This window comes from Octopus bimaculoides, chromosome 5 (assembly GCF_046866305.1).
Source record: "Octopus bimaculoides isolate indiv1 chromosome 5, ASM4686630v1, whole genome shotgun sequence".
NCBI classification, from domain to species: domain Eukaryota; kingdom Metazoa; phylum Mollusca; class Cephalopoda; order Octopoda; family Octopodidae; genus Octopus; species Octopus bimaculoides.
In genome coordinates, this window is record NC_142932.1 from 41,939,485 (window position 1) to 41,961,603 (window position 22,119).

General features: G+C 36.3%; 1 protein-coding gene across 6 annotated transcripts in view; it reads left to right on the forward strand.

Moving 5' to 3' along the window:
- The window catches only part of LOC106878768 (irregular chiasm C-roughest protein), an 898,223-nt gene that overhangs the window by 9,133 nt on the left and 866,971 nt on the right, over nucleotides 1–22,119 (forward strand). For 2 of the 6 annotated variants that reach the window (XM_089352175.1, XM_089352178.1), the window contains exon 2: nucleotides 18,289–18,320. The exons of the other annotated variants lie outside the window; for them this stretch is intronic. The gene's annotated coding sequence lies outside the window, so the exon portion shown is untranslated. The remainder of the gene's footprint in view (nucleotides 1–18,288; nucleotides 18,321–22,119) is intronic. 6 annotated transcript variants of the gene reach the window in all.

Sequence of the window (22,119 nt, forward strand, 5' to 3'; positions counted from 1 at the left end):
CTGACGGGTGGGGTGGGAGTTGAATACATTGACCCCAGTGCGCAACTGGTATTTATTTATCAGCAGAATTTGAATTCAGAATGTAACGAGTCAGAAGAAATACCACTTGGCCCTTTGTCCAAGACCCTGTCTACATCTAAAATTCATACAATATGTACTGGGCAAATTGTAGGGAGTTTATCTTGACTGTCTCCACCCCTTCTTTAAAGACATGTGACATTCTACTGCCAAATTTGGTATTTGTTGTTGTTGTTGTTATTGTTTTTTAACCCCAGGTAAGCCCTGATCAGACTTATGACCAAAGATATCTCAGCTGGCTGCATCTTCCATTTTTAAAGAGGTGTACCCCCATAGTTACTTTGCTCCTGTGCAATCTCAAATCTAATGTGATCCCTACTTTTTCCCACTTAGCATCCTTAATATTTTTCATCTTCTTTGTTCTTAACACTCAACTATGATGCTACCCTCACTACCTACCCCACCCAGTTACCCACCAGTAGTAGTCCTGATGTTGTGAATCAAATTTTTCATAATACACACTGTAAACACTATATACTTGTCCAGTGTAGACTTCACTTCTTAAAACAGTAGGTAGTGAACTGAAGAAGATTTGGCTGCTATTTCTAGCAAGTCAAAGTGACTGTGTAAAAACTTTCTCAGTGGGTTGATGTCAAATGTTGTTGTTGCTTAATCCCAGCTCAGCCCCAGTCCCTCTCCTTATAACCAAACCATCTTACGCTTTTTTTAAAGTGTAAGGGACATTTGGCTGTGATTTCTAACCACTTTGGTGAATACATAAAATTAAGATTTTCAAATATCTCTTACTTTTATTGGCCATCAAATTATTACTAAATATATCCACTTCCACCACCACCATCATCGTCATCATCCTAATCTTCATCATAATTACCATCATAATATTTTCATCATTATCATCTTCAACATCATCATAATTGTCACCATCATCATCATCATTGCTCCTGTTAGGTGTCGATATTACTTCAAAAGATACAACTGGTTCAGTGTTTTTGTGATACATGGGACAACCAGGATCAGAAAACGTTTCAAAAATCACAAGTATTTTGTCATATTTATTAATAGAAAACAATTTCAGAAATTGAAATCTCCATTCTCTGGCTCTCGCACCTCTGGGGAGAATGGTACCCCATCTTAAGTATCTCCTTTGACATAGATGTTATGTTCTTCGCTTGTAACATCAAAATGTAGGTCTCCCATATTTCATTCTCTGTGGACCTTAAGGTGTTCCAATTATGTTTATTAGAGATTGTTGTTGCCATGGTGGTGGTGGTGGTGGTGGTGGTGGTGGTGAATGTAGAGGTAGACTGTTGATAAATGTGGAGTGGAGGTCACCTAAAACTGAGTGATGGAATTCACTCAATTTTTAATCCAAACTTCAGCTGTTTTCACCTCATTCATGTTATTAGTGTCCTTGAGAAAGGCATGCGCACCTCAGAATCTTCTTATCTTTTCCAGTACACCGTGAGATCTGAAGAAAAAGTTTGTTATGGTTTTCATTATCAATCAGTCAAATCAATCGTTATTATCTCTAATTAAGGTAATGACTTATTTCTAATTACGTTGATGTCTTATCTCTAATTAAGGGCAAGTCTAGTAATTATTGTTGTTGTAGTTGTTTAGTCCCAAAGTCAGCAGAAACTGAGCAGCCCAGGAATGAAATCCGGTTCATTTCATGACCACCCTGTCCTTTTATAGATCTAGTACTATAATATCTAATGTATCCTTCAGTAAAAATAGTTCAGAAAAATTTGAAGCCCCAGCAACACAAGCACATAGAGATATCCTCATTTGCAATACAATACATTTTGTACATTAAATCCCCTAACACAAAAGTATCCAAGCTGGGACTTGAACTCAGCACTCCAATTTCACAAAACACAAGTCAGTCTTTAAATGAGTGGCAGAGACCATGCTTCACTTCTTCAGCCATTTACATTGTTGGGGTTTGAAAAGGATTATCAGTGACCCTTAACTCAATCCAGTGTGGTACCACTGATTGGATGAAATGCTGGCCCATCTTCTACTGCAACACTAATACTTTATCAATGGAGTTGTTTACCAAATTTAATTTTTGTAAAAAATATAAAGAAAAGAGGGAAAAACTATAAACTTTTCTTCTACGTTGTTAATTTTTGATTTAGCTGCCCAGTGATATGATTACATGTTTTGCTATTCTATAAACCTATTTACCAGTCTATCAATATTTCCACTTTTTTGTCTTTTTATTTCACTATTCTACCTGTCAATCTGTCTGTCTATTTATCTATCTATCTATCTATCTATCTATCTATTTATCTTTCTGTCTGTCAACCTCTCTATCTATCAATCTCTCTATCTATCAATCTCTCTCTTTATCTATCTATCTATCTATCTATATATATATATATATATATATATATATATATATATATATCTAGCTATCTATCTCTATCTATCTAGCTATCTTTATCTAGCTTTATCTAGCTAGCTAGCTATCTATCTCTATCTATCTGTTGATTGATGTGTCTATCTGATTGTCTCTCTATCCATCTACTTTTACCCATTCATGTATCTGTGTCTTAGCTGGAGTGACACAATAGATTAAATTAATACCAGTATTTAATACAACAAGCATTTTATTGACCACCCACCCACCCATCCATCCACCTTATGATTGAAGGCAAAGTTGATCCCAAATCTCTAAGGGAATTTGGGGTCATCACCCCTTCGATTTTCCTCCTCATCTGATTTTATGTAAATGCTCCACACAAATTCTTGCCTGTTTTATAATGTCTTCTTCATCTGATGCCTTTGTGGCTAATAAAAATCATCATCACCACCACCACCACCACCATCATCACCATCGCCATCATCATCATCATCATCATCATCATCATTGTTGTCATCGTCATCATCAGTTCTTCAGTGTTGCCCATCAAATGACAGGCAACTTTAGAATTATATACTTTTGCCACCATGCATAATATCAGGAAATACAGCATCCATACAATAATTATTACTTTATTTTTATTAAAAAAATATAAAAATGATGAAATAAATACAAATTTTCTAAAGAAAATATTTTTATTAGCTTCAAATAAAATTAAATAAAACAAATTTCTCAAGTGTATAACTCCTACCATGACCACTCTCTCAGTTGCTCCCTCTCCTCCTCCTGTGACTCTGATTCTTTCTCTGTGTGTATGTGTGTGTGTGTGTGTGTGTGTGTAGCTTTGCTTTATTCATTGTCTGCCACCAAGCTTAGTATGTGCTCTCTTCCTTGCCCTTTGTGTTAACTCTCTCTCTCTCTCTTTCTCTCCCCCCCCCCAATGTAAATCGTGACTGGAGAATCAACCAGCCAGCATTTACATCATCATCATCATTATTATTGCCACCATCATTATTATCATCATCATCATCATCATCATTATTATTATCATTATTTCAGTCACAACAGTTTACTTTTGAAAGACAGTTAAATAAACAGATACATTGCAACCCCCACCACCAATGAGAAATTCTTAATTATGTTGGGCTCCAGTCCTGTAATTAATTTAATGATGCTGCCAGACGGATGTAAAGAAATGGTTGTCCACTGTAGGATTTGAACTCACAATACAGCAATATGAAACTAAACCATTTAGACCAGCATCTTGTTATTTTTACTACTCTTCTACCCATCAGATGTATAATATTGATTGCTTTTTTAATGTGATGACAGGCTAGTTTTTGATGTTTTTCTAAACCGAGAGTTGTTTAATATTATTTCCATTTACGAAAAGTCCTGGTCCGATATTTGAACCTGGAACTCCCAACAAATTGATTGCATTAGATGCACCAGTAAATTTAGCTGAGTACATATTTCAGGTTTTACCTGCATTCATTGGAGGCACAGCTGCACTAGTCACTTTTCAGGATCAGAGTAAATAGGGCCCATCCAAAGGGTTAGTGGGGGTGGGAGCTAGTCATTACTGACTTTCAGGGGGAAGACTGAAAGGAATCGAGATGTTTCTGCCCTTTAAATAATAATGGGAGTCACAAAAGAAGCTGAACCTGATGGACAGGGAGACATTGTCACTCTTTAAATAACAAGGGTAGTGACATGCGGAAAGAGAAAATCAATGTGGGGGGAGCAAGGCTTTGCTTTGGTGGGGGCAGGGCGCTTGTGCACCCTTGCTCTTTCAGTAAGCGCCACCAATAATGTAAGACTGTGCCTGTACATAGGTATTACACCCTGGTAGAAATAGCAGTGAAATCAACCTCAGATCACAACCTGTAAAAGTAATGATGAATCTTGTACGACACATTCAAAGAGAGAATCTATAAAATAATAAATTAAACAAATAAATAAATAAAAGATGGGATGGTCACAGATGGAAAAAGTTTAGATTCAATGTCTACTTGACTAAGGATGACCTGGGTCTGGACAACAATAATTCTAGAGTGTAGCTATATGAAAAGCACTCAATTTATAGTAATTCAATAACCATCCAACCCATGCCAGCATGGAAAACAGACGTGAAATGATGAGAATCATCATCATAATCATAGCTACAGAGGTGTTTTAGTAGCATCAAGTTAGTTCTAAATGTTATTGTGTTGCACAATAGAGACAGAGCCAAGCTTGTAGCTTTTTGAATCAACAAGGAGGTTTCAATCCCTGATAGAAAACAGTTCACATTAAAAACAAAATTTATTTTTTTAATTTTTGCATTGCTTTTAGTCTTTAGAAATGAATTCCACACAATCACATTCTAACCCTTTATAAATGTGTCTCCATGATGCTAGTTTCCTAAAATTTTAATAAAATTAACATTTGATGCTTTTTGGAGGTAAATGTGCTGTAGTCCTTATCATCATCATCAGAAGCATCACTCTAATTGCAGTCATCATCATCATCATCAGAAGCATCACTCTAATTGCAGTCATCATCATCATCATCATCATTGTTATCATTTCTCGCATCCCATGACTTAACATATAACATATTCAGAAGCATTTTATAAGTTATTAAATATTACAGAAGTTACAGAAATTTTGCCTTTGAAGCCCTTTAAATGATACCCTTACCCATGAGCTGGGAGACACTGGGCTAGATTATAACATGAAGGTCACATAATGTTGTTTGTTCTCTTAGATATGCGTAGGCAAAATGCCGAATCCTCAGATTTTTTGTCAAATCCATGATGTCCCAGATAAAATATCAAAACATCCTGCTCCATCTTCCTAAACTCCTACAAAATGCACAGAAAATGTATTATCCCCACCCCCCACCCCAGTTTTTATTAACCCCAATTGCATCTTGTTTTTTAAGATCATCTTCTACACAAGTTTCTAAGTTATTTCTCACTCTTTCCACAACTCTCACCCTCCCATACATTCTTGCAACTACTCCCCTCACCCCCTCACTTCTAGTCACCTGATACTTTGGGAGGTGGGGTTCTGCACAAACATTTCATCTCTACTATTTTATCTCTTCCTCCTTGTTCCACCTGATCATTCCCCTCCACCCTCTGTTCTAAAGTGTGAATAGCCATGTGGACCCTCTCCAGCAAGAAACCTCTTCTGCTCTGACCCCTTCTCTCAAACTTTAAACCCCTCATCTCCTAGCATAAAGCCTCCTCTCTCAAGGTCCATAGTATGCTCACCTCACAAGTGATGGTGACCTGAAAAGCACATGTAGTATACAATGTGATGTGGTTGACTTTAGGAAGAGTGGCCAGCCATAGAATCTATGCCACAGCAAATAAATGAAATGTGATGCTGTGCTTGGACCTGTTGTATTCTGTTGAACCTTGCAACCCATGTCAGAATAGGTAAAAAAAACTAAAGCTGTTCTTAGCCAGTGAGGCCTGAAGATGGTTACAACAGAGACTGGACAGAAATTAATTGACTTTAATATTACCAAGAATGCTACTCCAAAGATCCAATCTTTATTGGTGTAATAATGCTAATAATAACATCTACAGACATTGTTCTACAAATTCTTTAAAATAAATAGTTTAAAACCATTTACTGTAAGTTTATTTTGGACTGTACATTTCTTCCTAATTAGTGAAAATGGAGAAGAAAGATAAAAAAAAAAGAAACAAAGAATAAAAAAAAAACTCTTCTCTTTATCACATTATCTGTTGGTGAAATGTTTTCTTTTCTTCTGTTGTTTGTTTACTTTTTCATTTACTACTTCCATTGATTACCCTCTGCCCTTATACTAATTGCCTGTGTCCAATCTCTCGCACACAATCTCTGTCTCTCTCCTCATTATCTCTCTCTCTCTCTCTAACTCATACATATGTATCTATCTCACTCTCTCTCTCTCTCTCTCTCTCTCTCTCTCTCTCTCTCTCTCTCTCTCTCTCTTATCTATCTATCTTTAAATGTGTATATTAGCATCATTGTATATCTCTGCCTGTCTGTTTATCTATGTTTTCTTTACTTCTATGTCTCTGTCTTTCAATTAATTGGGAAGACACGAGGCCAAGTGGTTAATGTTGGGCTCTCAGCCATGGGGACATGTGTTCAATTTCTGGGCCAGATGGCTTAATGTGTCCTTGGGTAAGACTCTTCATTTCACACAGCTCCTGTTCACTTGGTCAGCCACTGTCTGGCCCTTTCTCCCTCCATATTCAGCTGGGTCAAAGGTAGACAGAGGCCGGGGGATGAGCAGGAGGGTATTTGTGTCAGCTCACAGTTACATCCCTACTCAAATCAGTGAGTGAAAGCATGTACCTGCTACCCTGTCGTATTCATTTGTGACTGATATTTGTAGTAGATTTATATCAGTTAATGAACCTGCCTATCTCTCTCTCTCTCTCTCTCTCTCTCTCTCTCTTTATTTCTCCTCACTATCTACTCTACCCATCTACCTGCTTTTATTGTATATAAATACATTTAGATTCTGTTAGAGAAAAATCTTCCCTTTATTTTATTTTATTTGACAGATCACTTCTAAAATTATTTTAATGAAATTTCTTTTCATTCTCATTTAATTAAATTATTTCATTAGTTATACATGCTATTTAAAATTTTTTTAATTTAAAAACCTGCTTCCAATCTTTCATCGTTAGAAGAATTCATCTCTTTTGCTGTAAATATTTACCAAAAATTTATAATTTTCACTGAAATTACCTTTAGTGACTAATTTAAATTGTTTTTTTTTTTTTTTTTGTTGAAATGTTTTGCTGTTTATCAGTTATTAGTATTATTTAATAATAAATTGATAGTTTCTAAAATACTTCAGTAACGAGTTCTATAATTAATGAGAACTGTACAATACAGAGCAAACACTAATGTCTGGCTGAATAAATACAGTGAGTCGATAACCAACCAAGAGGTTGGTAGTTCAAACCTTGTTATAGGCACTGTGTTGTTGCAGTTGTTGTTTAGCACCAGGCAAGCTCTGATTGGGCACACCTATGATCAAAGGTATTCCATCCGTGGCCACCTTTGTGTATAGTAAGACCTACCTTGTCCAATGTCACCTTCATACTTGATTGTGCTTTGAAGGAAATTTGATTTCATTTCTAGCAGGTTGAATAACCTCATAGCGTTTCCTTTGTGTTGTATGTCTAGTTAGAACACCAAATTTTCAAACAGCCAGGAAGTCAGCTCTGATCAAGCAGATACATGATATAAGACATTCTACCCATGACCATCCATGCTGTCTTTTCTTCAAACATAAGTTTACCATCATTGAATATGTCCTTTTTTATAAAAACAAGATATGATTTAAGAGATATTTAACTGTTATTTCTAATCATTGCAATGATACACACAGAGTTCTCTGCTGACTCAACAAACTGTATGTTAGCTTGAAGTGCTAAGTTCAATTCCTGGTGTGTCTGGAGGAAAGCAATATGAAACTACTCTGATGCATTCTTCCAAAACGTTACTTTCAGACATGTTCCAACCTCTCTCTCTCTCTCTCTCTCTCCCCTTTTCTCTCTCTCTCTCTCTCTCTCCCCTTTTCTCTCTCTCTCTCTCTCTCTCCCCCTTTTCTCTCTCTCTCTCTCTCTCTCTCTCTCTCCCCTTTTCTCTCTCTCTCTCTCTCTCTCTCTCTCTCCCCTTTTCTCTCTCTCTCTCTCTCTCTCTCTCTCTCTCTCTCTCTCTCTCTCTCTCTCTCTCTCTCTCTCTCTCTCTCTCCCCTGCAACTCACAGCAGCCCCTTGTTTCCTCTTCCTTTCATTCAATTCCTCTCCATTTTGTAAAATATCAGATGAAAGAATGTTCTGTACTTTTTAATTACAACAATTTATAATCTATGTTTCAAATCCCACCAAATCCAATTTCACCATTTATCCCTTCAAGGGATTCAAATGAAAATAAAAAAAAAAGGTACCCCTAATACAGTTGTTGCAGGGGATTTTTCTAAAATATAGACTCACTTTATGTACAGTGGGATGACATAATAGCAGTGCTCCAGCATGGTCACAGCCCCATGCCTAAAACCAGTCATAAAAGAAAAGTAAAAACTTATGTTCAAGTGTTTTCCAGCCATGACCTTCACTGCTTATATTCACCTTTGATGTATCCACAACTACAAACATCCTAAGATGTTATAATATGATTTGAAGTATCATTTAGATACTATTTCTAGCAGATCAAGTCACTTCATAGTGTTTACTATCATTAATGTTGTTATTGTTACTTGCCTCCTCCTCACCCTCCTCCACCTTATGCTGGCCATTGTTGTTGCTCTTCTGATTGTCGTTATTGATTTTTATTTTACTCTTGTTGTTGTTATTGATCTTTTTCCTGTTTGTTGTTGTTGTTGTTGCTTTCTTTTCTGTTGTTTTCTATCCTTATTGTCCAATCGCCATCGTTGTAGTAATATCCGTTATCAAAAGGGTAATTCTAAAGTCAGCCTCAATGAGCAGGAGACCAACTGTACTCAGCCCACCTACGTCTTAATCCTCGAACCGAGTACATATCACCTCTCCTCCTCTGCACACACACACACACTCTCTCCCTCTCTTTCTTTCTTTCTCTCTCTCTCTCTCTTTCTCTCTCTCTCCCCCCCCCCCACACATATGTCAATGTCTTTGAGGAAAATATCAGCCACCACTTCTCCATATATTTGTTGTTGTGTAGGAAAGATAACTTGATGAAAATACTGAAACTCAAACATGATGTTGTGATGTTTATGACGTTCCCATTGGTATTAATTCTGTAAAAAATACTGAAAGTGAACTAAAGGATAAACCACATACAATTTATTGTTACTTTATTTTTAAAAATTTAGCAGAAGGCCAGAAATTTTGAGGGGAGGGGAGGAAAGTCAATTACATTGCCCCCAGTAATTGGATGGTACTTTATTTATTGACCCCAAAAGAGACAAAAGTCGACCTCAGTGAGATTTGAACTCAGAACATAAAGAGTCAGGAGAAATACTTCTCAGCCTTCCAACAATATTCTAATGATTCTGTCAAGTTGCCACTTACAAATTTTGGCACAAAACCTGTAATTTTAGGGGCGAGTGATTTTGTCCATGGCATCTCTTTCAGTACTTGACAGATATTTTATTTATTTATTTTATCGACCCCAAACGACCCCAGCAGGTTTTGAACTGACAAACCAAAGAGTTCTGACTAAATATTTTGTCCAACAATAATAATAATTGTTTCCAAAGCAAATAAAATTTTTGAGGCAAGAGAACAATCAAATCTCCGACCCACCTCTCCACTACTTCATTCAAACTTTAATTCATCGAGCCTGAAAGATGACAGACACACTTAACCTTGGTGGAATTTGAACACAGAGCAGAGATGGAACAGCTTCCATAAAACATTTTGCTTACCTCTCTAACCATTCTTCTGATTATTTATTGATTTTACTACTACTACCACAAATGTGACAGAGAGTAGAACATTACAAGATCGAGGCACAGAAGGGAACCATCACTTAAGGCCAGTAGATCTTGAAATACTCTGAGTACCAAGAGTAATTGTCCTCTGTCAACTGTTACTCTCTGGCATAGAAGTATATGCTGAGCTTGGTATGTTTACTCTCAGCTATCTTTGAATAAACTTGCTGGAAGTTTACACTTTCCACTTCGATTGGAACATAAAAATACCTTTAAAGGTTTCATCAAACATTAAAGTGTCTTTTTTTTTTAATCCCTGCTGTCAGTCATCAAACAGAAGAAAACTGCAGGCTATTCCCTGGTCATTTATAAGAATCAGTGCAACAGACAAAAAGTAGAATTCTGATTGTCCAGAGTTATGACCAAAAGTATTCCACTCAAGACCATCCTTCCTTTGTAAAGGTACATTGGAGTAAATTTATGTTTCCCTATTTTTAAGATGGTAAGATATAATTTGAAGGAAATTGGGATGCTATTTCTAGCAGTGAGTGACTGGATGCATAGAGGCTCACTTTTGGAATTGTGACAATACAAAGGACCAGTGCCTGTGGCATATGAAAAGTACCTGTATCAGTGCCACATAAAAGGCCCCTGTGCCGGTGCCATGTGTTAAGCACCCAGTACGCTTTATAAAGTGGTTGACAGGAGAAAGAAATGTCCAGCTGTAGAAACTGTGCCATTACAGACAAATTGAGCTTGGTGCAGCCCTCCAGGTTACCAACTCCTGTCAAACTGTCCAACCCATGTCAGCATGGACAGCAGACATTAAATGATGAAATCATTATTCATAGTATTAGGAACAACTACAAGAGTCTAACATACAGTTGTATTAACATATTCAGTTCTAAGGTGAGGGCACTACTTTAAAAAGCATACAGAACCCAATAAAATTAGATTCAGCTACTTTTTATGTAAACATATGACTCTGCAATGCAAGCTCTCTCTGTTTTCCTCAAATTTAATCAAAACTACCTTGAAATCTTTTACTTTTTATTCCACACACTATTTTTATCTCTAAAACTTTATATTCTGAAAGATTATTAAATTCTTCAGGTTAACATTCTGATCAATGATTGATTGACATGTTGATTAATGATTAACGATTGGTTGACACGTTGATAAAGAGATTTTCTTTTTACTCATCATCTCCAATGACAATGTCTGAGTGCTTAATCTTAATTTAGCTTATGTGATTACACAGACACACAGTTAACCATCATCAGACTTTTAACAGTATTCTGTGAATGTTTGTCTCCTTTAGCCTAACTTCTGTTATCTGGTCTAAACTTCTGTTATTTACATTCTTTTACAAAGGGTTTATTTTGCCTTGTGTCTGTGCATATGTAACTACATATTGTGCTTTAATGTGTGCGTATACATGCATATTTACACACACACACACACGTGTGTATGTGTGTTGGGCCTTTGGCATTATGTCGTGCTTAAGAATGAAACCCATCAAGCCGAGCAAAATCAGTCATGACAGATACCGGTGTCACACAAATGGCACATGTGCTAGTGGCACATAAAAGCACCCATTACACTCTTGGATTGGTTAGCATTAGGAAGGACATACAGCCATAGAAAACCATGCTAATCAGACTGGAGTCTGGTGCAGCCTTCCAGCGTGCCAGCCCAGATAAACCGTGCAACCCATGCCAGCATGGACAACGGACATTAAATGATGATATATATATATATATATATATATAACCATCCTAACTTTGTAAAGGTATCAAGGATTGTAGTATTAAATATGTTCTTCTAATATTTTAAAAATGATAAAGTATAATTTGAGAGAGATGAGGCCACTATTTATAATGCCAAGTGACCACAATCATAGAGTTTCTCTTGTTGGTTCATCACTATTCAATTATTATTGAAGACACTTGGGTCAACTATGGACCTGAAGTGAAAAATTGATGATGTAATCTTTGCTTTCGATTCATATGGAGTCAATAAAATAAATCAGAAATTCAGGGTGATCGATTAGTAGAACTAAGAGAGCGTTGGAGAAGTATGAGGGTGCTTTGGGGTACTTGTTCCAGTGGCCGGTTAGGTGTGACAAGTTTACTTGTATGGAACCAACAAGATGGTATCTTGTGAAATATACTCGACAAATATGCCAACTTGGTATTCTATCACGAAAATTCCTTGGTAAGGACATAACTTTTCTCAAGGAAATTCTCAGAGGTCCTTTCTTTTACTGAGGCTGACTCTTGTGTTTAGCGTTGTCAGCCGTTGGTCTATCTGATGCCATTCTTCATTTTCAAGTAACGTACTTTCTTTCATATCTTCACTTGTTGAACATCTGCCTGACACAGATAATATTGGTGCTGTCAAAATGGTGCCAGTCTGAAAGTAAGTGGATACAAAAACACACAACGAGTCATTCAGTTCAAGTCACCCAAATTCCACTCTGGAAGTATTGGCATCACCAAGATTATAGTAGACAATATTTATCCAAGGTGCCACAGAGTGGGATCGAACTTGACACCATGTTTGTAAACCAAACTTCTTAAATACACAGCCATGCTTGTGCACCCATTACATCTGAGTTATTGTCTCATGAACGATTTCAAAGTAAAATCAGTAATCCAAGGAAATTGATGATGCTTTGTACCAATCAATTATGAATCAATAGGAAGATTTGATAAGAGATTTTATCAGTTCAATAGCTGTGGGGAAGGAAGAATCCACCTGGTTGGACTTATTCTTTTTAGTGGATAGAGGAGGAAAGCGTGGAATAGAGGGGGGAAAGTGAGGAAGAGAGGGGGGAGCGAGGAAAAGAGGGGGAAAATGAGGAAGAGAGGGGGAAAGTGAGAAAGAGAGGAGGAAAGTGAGGGAGAGAGGGGAGAAGTGAGGAAGAGAGGAGGAAAGCGAGGAAGAGAGGAGGAAAGCGAGGAAGAGAGGAGGAAAGCGAGGAAGAGAGGGGGAAAGTGAAGAAGAGAGGGGGAAAGCGAGGAAGAGAGGGGGAAAGTGAAGAAGAGAGGGGGAAAGTGAGGAAGAGAGGGGGAAGTGAAGAAGAGAGGAGGAAAGTGAGGAAGAGAGGGGGAAAGTGAAGAAGAGAGGGGGGAAGTGAAGAAGAGAGGGGGAAAGTGAGGAAGAGAGGGGGAAGTGAAGAAGAGATGGGGGGAAAGCGAGGAAGAGATGGGGAAAGTGACATTGTCATTTTGGTTGTTGGTAAATGAATGATAAAGAAACTGGAGTGAGAAAGACCATTCTTCACTCCTGATAGAAACTGAACCAAACAAACTGTTCAAGAGATTATTTCTAGATTCAAGGTTTCGTTTATATTTAGATTGACTTTCAAATGTGGTTGAAAAAAGAAGAAAAAAAAGAGAAAAGCTCCCAGATTCCCATTCTTGATGAACGTTTTGATAGCAAATACACAATGTTCACCAATCCAAACTATTTTGGTAACAAAAAATAATAAAAATATGATGAAATATTAGCTATATTAAGACACTGTTATTGCCTGCCTAACTTCACTCGCACCATGTTAATGGGTGTGTAAAATATGGGAGATTTTCCTGTCACACTATAAGAACTACTTGTGTTTCGAATTGAATTTTGTTGCTCATTTTATTCCCTGTACAGTCACTTTCCTTCCTGCTGAAATCCTCATTAATTTTTCATATCCCACTTGAAGATGAAAGCAAGAGTGGAGAGTGATCTGTTGCCCTCTAATAAACCTGCCGAAAGCTGGGTGAAAGAAGCAATCATGGTTTGACTGAAAGGGCCTACCCTCAGCCTGCACCTGTAAACTGGAGATTACAATTAGTAAATGACTCTACTACAAGATCTGTGGAGTTCCATGCTTGGCTATAAATGCTGATCCTGTTCTTGGGACTTTCGGTGAGGAGCATTCAGTTGTTGACCTACGGAACTATCTCCCCATCGGATTGATATGAATGTAGCTGAGTGTTCAACAAACACCTGGACTTTTAATGTAATTCTAAAGCTGAATCCATCCAACAGGCTTCCACACAGTCTCCACTAATTATTTTTTACTCCTGAGACTTGGATGAACCCAAAGCTATGGGCAAAGATGGCATGTATATAATTGTAGAGTGTCTAGACTATGTTACCTGCAATCCAATATATTGAGTACAATTTGCTGATTGTGTACGCTTTCATTTAGACATTTTTTCCTCTCTTCACTCATCGACTTCCTTAAAACTATCATTGCAATGTCATCTCATCCCTCAACCTAATGGCCAAACTCATGCACAAATTGTGGACTATCTTTGTGATATCCATATTATCCATGCCCCTATGGCCAATAAAAGAGATCCTTCTTCTTCTTATTATTATTATTATCGTTAGGAGACAAGCTAGCAGAATCTTTATTGTGTGAGGCAAAATGCTTAGCAACGTTTCTTCTGGTTTTTTTAATACTCTCTGACTTCCAATGCTGCTAACGTTGTCTTTGCCTTTCATCCTTTCAGTTTTGATCAAATAAAGTAACTAGTCATGTACTGGGGGTCAATCCAATAAACTAAATCCCTTCTCTAAAATTACTTACTTTCTTCCATAATTAGAAAGAATTACTACTGATGTTATTATTGTTAATTGTTTTTTTATATTCATTTACACACATATATCTATGGAACTCCCCACTGCCCTTATTTTCCAGGAAAGTCTTTTGGACCTTGTCGCTAATAAAATATTATTATTATTTAAGAAGTCGCACAGTATCCAATATGATTGATGTTGTTGATTGAAGATATTGTGTCTACTGGGGGTTTGTAATGTCTGTCAAGTCACAACAAGGACCTCAGATAGACAGTACCTGACACAATATGCATGCAGTTCCAAGGGATGTTGACTTTTGCAATACACCTAGATTGTAGGGTATTTCTAGGGTTTTCTGATGTTTTGTTCAGATTAGGTGGTATTGAACCCAATGCTCTGATGACAACTGGGACAACCTTCATGACTGATTCTCATAGCTGCCACATCTTAGTCATCTCAATTCTCAGGTCTCCATATTTATCCATCTTTTCTCTTTCTTTCATGATGATATGTTGATCTCCTGGCACTGCTATGTCGATTATTAGGCACTCTTGTTTGTTCCTCCTAAAGGTTATCATGTCCGGCCTTCAGTGCTCTGTTATTATTATTATTATTATTGTTGCTGATAGAACACTTAGTAGGCTGGACAAAAGGATTAGTGGCAGTTCTATTATCTCTCTTTTGCTTTCTGAGTTCAAATTCCTCCAAGGTTGACTTTGCCTTTTATTCTTTCAGGGTCGATGAAATAAGTACCAGCTATGCACTGGGATCAATGTAATCAACTTACCTCCTCCCCCAAAATTTCAGGCCCTATGACTATAGTAGAAAGGATTATTATTGTTATTATGATTATTATTATTATTATTATTATTATTATTATTATTATTATTATTATTATTATTATTATTATTATTATTGCTGTTGTTGTTATTTATTCACAACTTGAATGACTTCCTTTTCAATTATACCTAGTGCTTAACTGTAGTAGTAGTAGTAGTTGATGTTGCTGTTATAGAAAAAGTCAGAGTTGTAATGTACCTACATATGACACCAGATAACTATCGCTACACTCACCACCTATAACAACAACCACAACAACCACCATAACTATATCACAGGTAGCAGTGTATAGAGGAAGCGTTTACTTCCATCCAAACACACACAGCTAAGTTGCTGATGAAAAATATTAGATTGGACTTTCTGCTCAAACACACAAACACAAACCTCAAATAGCTGTCAGTTGTTTAGTTTATAGCATTCTGTATTCTTCAGAGATGTCAACCATTCACTAAAAATATTATTTTTTATTTAATTTAATTTGTAAGAAGCAAAACAAAAATTCCAACCATGTTTTTTTTCCCTTTCTGTCTCAGTATAATCTATTATAGATTTTTTTCTGAAAAAAAATAAAAATCAGATATTTCTCTTCTCTTTCCATCTCTCTTTTCCTTTCCCATAAAAAAAAAAAAACATTTCTACCATTCCCCTACAAAAATACCAAATGAATTAAAAAAAAAAACATTATTAATGAAAATTTTTGTTTTCATATTTTGTACAAAATATCTTTTTATTCTATGAGTGGTTAGGGCATTGGAAAAAAAAAAACTGCTTTGGAGTATCTGTTCCAGCTTTTTACAATCTGAGTTCAAATCCCACCCAGGTCAACTTTACTTTGTGTCCTTTCAAGGTCAATATAGTACCAGTCATGTACTGGGACCGGTATTATAGGTTAATCACCTCTCTTCAAAAACTACTGGCCTTGTGCCTAACTTTGAAGTTATCATTGTTTTACATCTCAATTCTCAGAGTTCTTGATTTCACTTGCTTCTGTTAATTTTGTAAGAGCAGACAACAACTTGTTGTCAAAGGTCTCCCAGGGTCAATTTCCATGATACTTAACATCACTGAACCAGTCTCAACATTGACACTATTCCCAATAGAGCAGTTTTCTAAACATGTTCTATCTCCTTGTCAATCCCAAATTTACTAATAAATTTCTCAAACCTGGTTGTTAATACTCCCTGTACCTCTACAGGGATGACAGTTACTTTCTTCATTGCCCACATTCATGTAATCTCATCTTTTAGTGGCTTCTTGTACTTCTCTGTCTTTTCCAATTCTTTATCATTAACTCACACAGGTGTGGCAATATCTATGATCTCGGTTTCCTTCATCATTTTATCAAGTATTATCAGCTCTTTGTTGGTAAAGTAATGTCCTGATCCCTCGTGCACAGTTAGGGAACTCATTGTATCAGCTCTTTGTTGGTAATGTCCTGGCCCCTCATGGACAGTTAAGGAATTCATATTTATGTCTATGTACATGTGTTACAGTCTCCTTGTCTTGAACTTCATGCAATTAATGTAAGCAAACATCACCATCATGTTATGTAGTGTCGTTTTCAAATGTCTGCAAAAATATGTGTGGTCTTGGGGAAACTATTAAATTGCTTGTGGGTTGGCAACAGAAAGAGTACCTACCTGTAGAAAATGCTCCCCATTGAATTCCATCCAACGCATGCAAGTGCATTGAAAAGTTGACCTTAAGTGATGAGGATCCAAAAGACATCATGCTTATTGACATCATTTTTTTCAATAAACTTGTAATTTGATTGCCATCATCATCATCATCATTGTTATTATTATTGAGTGAGAGAGCAGTGCATGCCATCAAAGTGACACTGGGGTACAATTATAGGAAGCCCAGTATACCCATCATGACTACCCGTCTGATAAGGGTACACCAGGCACATGCATCACAACCATATGTGCGAGACATGGTGATCGCATATCAAAATAAACAGCGCACGACCTTGCAATGGGGCCCAGCAAGAATTTTCTTCAGGTTGAGTAGCCCACCCCATTCAAAATGTCCCTGAATAAGAGTTGTTTAAGCATGTGGAATGAAACAGCCATGTTTCCAAAGGTGAATTATCCAAACCCCAAAAATTCCTCTCAACACATGGCTATGATGCTCCCCCACTTGGTATTGAGCAGAATATTAACTGTAGCCCATCTTTTATGCTAAGACAAAACATGTATATGATAACACTTCCAATCAGTTAAGATCAAAAGCCACGAGAGCCACTGACTGGTACCTATAATTATTATTATTATTGCAGTCTGGATATAAAATTTTATGTTTTGTTGTTTGTTTTCTTTATGCTGCCAGTCCTTAACAAAGGGCCTTCAACAGAAAATACCTTTCTTTCAAATGTATGAGCTGTTCCAAGGAGGGAAGATTTTTGGAGCATTTACATACTTACTTTGATATCTAACTTTTCTCTATGATACAAGTGAATTTTGAAATTAAATCCAAGGGGCAAGATAATCCAAGAGGCAAGATTCATTTGAGATTCTTTCATTCGCTCAACCTTACCTTAGGTTTCTTGTGACTCTTAGTAATATGGCTGACTGTAATATTCCTTTTCGAATTTCAGTCTCCAGTCTTCTTCAAACATGATTTATGTCATTTAGCAAGTTCCCTCTACACTCTGCTATCACCCAGAGATGTTACATCAGTAGTTGTTCAGTATCTTTCCTATCTGGTAATGATAACAATGTCTGGTCTCCTGACCTCAACCTCTTTATCTCATTGAATGATGAAACCCCACCACAACTTATCTTCCTCTGTATTATGGTGATGTTTATACCAACTACCACCTCCATCCATGTTATATTTTTTAAATAGTTTCCAACCAACAATACAACAGCAAGAATAATAATGACAACAACATCAACAATAATAGTGTTGCCAAAATGTTATTACTACTACTACTACTAATTATTATTATTATTATTATTATTATTATTATTATTATTATTATTATTATTATTATTATTATCATTATTATGAATGTCTTATCTTTTTAATTCCATGCATTCACTGCAGTATGAAGCACAGTTCTGTGTGTGCTGCCTTGGGTATGTACAATAGTTTGATTTGGTTTATTCTATTGTATTGACAGTACATTATGTAATATCTGTGCAGTGCCTGGTGGTACTGTTTTCCTATATATTGCATCTATATTTGTCAGTCCTGGGGTTTGGCTTATGTATGTGTCTATGCGTTCATCAATAACTCCCAAGGCATGTATTATTATAAGGATTGGTTCTATTTCCAATCCTCACATTTTGGTTATCTTCTATGACTGCTATTCAATTTGTGTGTGAGTGTATTTGTTTTCATGCCATGGTAGATTGATATAATCAATCTTGGCTATTGGCTATGATCCCACAATAAGTACATTTCTATTTGTGCATACATGCATCTGTACATACATGCAAGTGTGTATGCACACACTGGAATAAAAGGTGATTATATGAATTTACACAAACTTGTCATTTGCTTTTTTTTATTCACTTTTTTCTTTTTTAAATCCCAAAATGTTTGTTTTCATTAACATATTTACTTGTTATACATTTTTCTTGCCCTTCTGACAAATGCAAGAATCTTTATTAATAGTATTCTTGTTGATGTTAGAGAAGATTCCTTGTTACAAGAGTTCTTATTTCCTCGTAAGTGTTTTCCTAAGACTCTCCTCACTTCCCAAGAATCATGAATATTTGGGTTTCACTTTTGAAAGGTTTGCCAAGGAATCCTTCAAAAGCCTGTTTTGTTCCTTTTATTTACAACCACTTGAGTTCCCTATTACCATTATTCTGCCAATTCCTGATTCTACTTGTATATGAAATTCTGTTTGTATATCTGAGCCATTGACAAAGTAACCATAGTGGAGGACTTAGGAGAGTTACTTAAAAGAAATCTTGTTCTACTGTGTGTGCATGTGTGTGTGCATGTATGTGTGCATGCATGCATGTGTGTTTTTACATGTGGCTGAGGTATCTATAAATATTGATTCTATAAGGCTGTTTATTATTTTCAAGACGTCATTATTTAAGTATGAGATCATTATTTTCCTTGTGGTCTTCTCTCTAAATACCATTGATTTTTGTTTTTTCTTCTCTTGGAGAAAGGATTTTTTATATGATACAAGTGATATGTCATCATCATCATTGCTTTAATTCTTCCTGCATTTCTATGATTGCATAAGTCAAACAGAATTTGCCAAAGCAGATTTCCTGTACAGCCAGATGCCCTTCCTGTCGCTAACCCTCACTTGTCTCCAAGCAACATTAAATATCCCTTTGACAGGGAATGATTTCATGGCAGATTGGAAATGATCCCCATCAGCCATCTCTTGTAAAATGCTGATGTCCATTTACATCTATCCCACAATATCAGAACAAGGATGCATACATACAACAGGCTTCTTTCAGTTTCTGTCCACCAAATCCACTCACAAGTTTTTCATCATCCGGGGACTTTAGTAGAGGACACTTGCCAAAGGTATGACCCAGTAGGACTGAACCCAAAGCCACATACTTAGGAAGCAAACTTTAATTGCATGACCACCTCTGCTTAAAAAGAAATTTCTTATTTTGTCAGTGTGAAAGAACCAGCTATTTTCTTTCTTTCATATTTTTCTATCTTATTGTGCTCAACTTTGATATTACAAACAGAGATGACAGTTATAGCCTTATCTCTGCATAACCTTTATTTCAAAAGCTATATATCGTGAAATTTTTTCAGTCCCCATTTTTTTTTTTTTATATATATTCTTAGCTGCAATGATCAGATAGAATTTAATAATTCTTTGTAATTTTCCTTCCACTTTTGATTTACACTATCTGGTCTCTTGTCCGTTGTCTCTCTCTCATCATTTCCAGAAATGTATTTAAATCATTTTTCATTTATTGATGTTTAACCTTAGGTTGTTCTTGATGCAGTAGACCAAAAGTAACGCCTATCATGCCACTGCGTCTTAAACTTAAGCACAGTTCACCCAGGATTACATTATTAAATGTTTCACTCTTCTTGGCCACTCTTACTGCATCTGAAGAATTTTTCAGAGTAACAAATCTATATATTACTGTTTCTATAGACAGCATTGCATGGCCTGAACCATTCTTCTGGTGAATTAGTTTTTCAGTTTTTATATCAGACACCTTTACGTATTTGGCATATTGGTTCCACTGTATTCTTCAGAGCATTTTTTTCCTTTGAAGTATTGATGAGATGAAAGCAATCTTGTTTCTAGTCAAATCTCTGTTTTTAAGTTATGCTAGCCCCCCCCTCCCCTCCCCCACTTGACTGCTTTGTATAACACAGTTAAGCTTACTTATGTTAATACCAATACCACATTTAGTTTAGAATTGGATGAATGCATTGTCTTTAGGCGAGTTTCCATTGTATTTTTTGCTTTAGTTTACATCTATGGCAATATTTCTTTGTGTAAAATCCATAACTGGAAGAAACTGGTGGAACTCAGCATCCCTGTTAAACACTCTAAGAGAGAATATGATAGTTTAAATGAATGTATTCGATACAAAGAATACAGCAGGGTCATTACTTCTGGCTCAGGTCTTCTGTGAAGAGAGAGAGAGAGAAGAGAAGAAAGATCTGGAAGTCTTGGTTTCTTTCTTCAAATAGCAGACTTTCTTCTTTTCTTGTGGTAAACACATATATTTGAAGTAGCAAACTTCTTATAATCTTCAGTATGCTATTGTTTCTCAGATTATACACGTATATAAATACACATACACACACATTTATATATCTTTGTACATGTGTATGGAATGTGCATATTTTTCATACAAAGTACAATCATGTCATTTCCTTCACATCAACTTCTCAGCCAGAGCAATTTCACAGCCAAAACTATGAGGTTCAAAGGTCACTTTGAAATTTCTTTTTCTTAGTTTCATTTAAGATGCATTAACATTTACAGTATATTTTATATAGCAATTACAATAAATCTGACTAAATACTTTTCTCTCCATACATAATATTTCTAAAGAAATTTAATGCATTATTATAAATGAGAAATATATGTTTGACTCGGATTTCATTGCCCATATTTATAAGCATATATCGTTCACTGGTATATGTGTTTCACCTTCTGATTCACCAGTGAGCTGCCTCTTCTATCATTATTTTGTTCTGTTCCTTAAATCTGGCTGGGCTCATGCCACTTCCACTCTAGCTTTCCCATTTCACTTGCTTTCTCCTCTTTCCATCAGCCTTGCTGTGTGAACCCACAGGCCCCATTCTAATCAGTACACCCAGTACTTTCCAACAAAAACCTCATCCCTCTGGAATTTCCACCTTGCTCATATATTTCCTGCAAATGTTCACTAATAAGGATTCAAGAGGGAACAGTAATGACATAACTGGACTTGGTTGGCCTTCAAACGATACGGACATTGTCTATTCCTACAGGAAAAAAAAAATTGTATATATTATACATAAATATTATACATAAATGAGTAGTTCAGAAGCTTACTTTTATATGGTTTTAGGTTCCATTCCACTGCATGGCACCTTGACTTCTACTATAGCCTTGGATCGACCAAAGCCTCGTTGTTTGTGGATTTGGAAACAGAAAGGAGTTTGTTGTTTGTGCACATTTAAAAATGTATATATGTCGGTGTTTATGTTGCTTTGTCTTGACGTAGCTTGATAGTTGTAAATGAATGTCCCTGTCATAGAAGCAGTGTCAGTCATTTCCAGATTTCCATGGAAGACATGTCTGGTTATGAGGAAATATTACTTTGTTTGGAAACAAATGTGGTTGCCAACAAGGATATCCAACCAGATAAGAGCTGCCTCAATAAAACTCTGTCCACCCCAACAAAGCATGGAAAAATAGGCATTAAAACT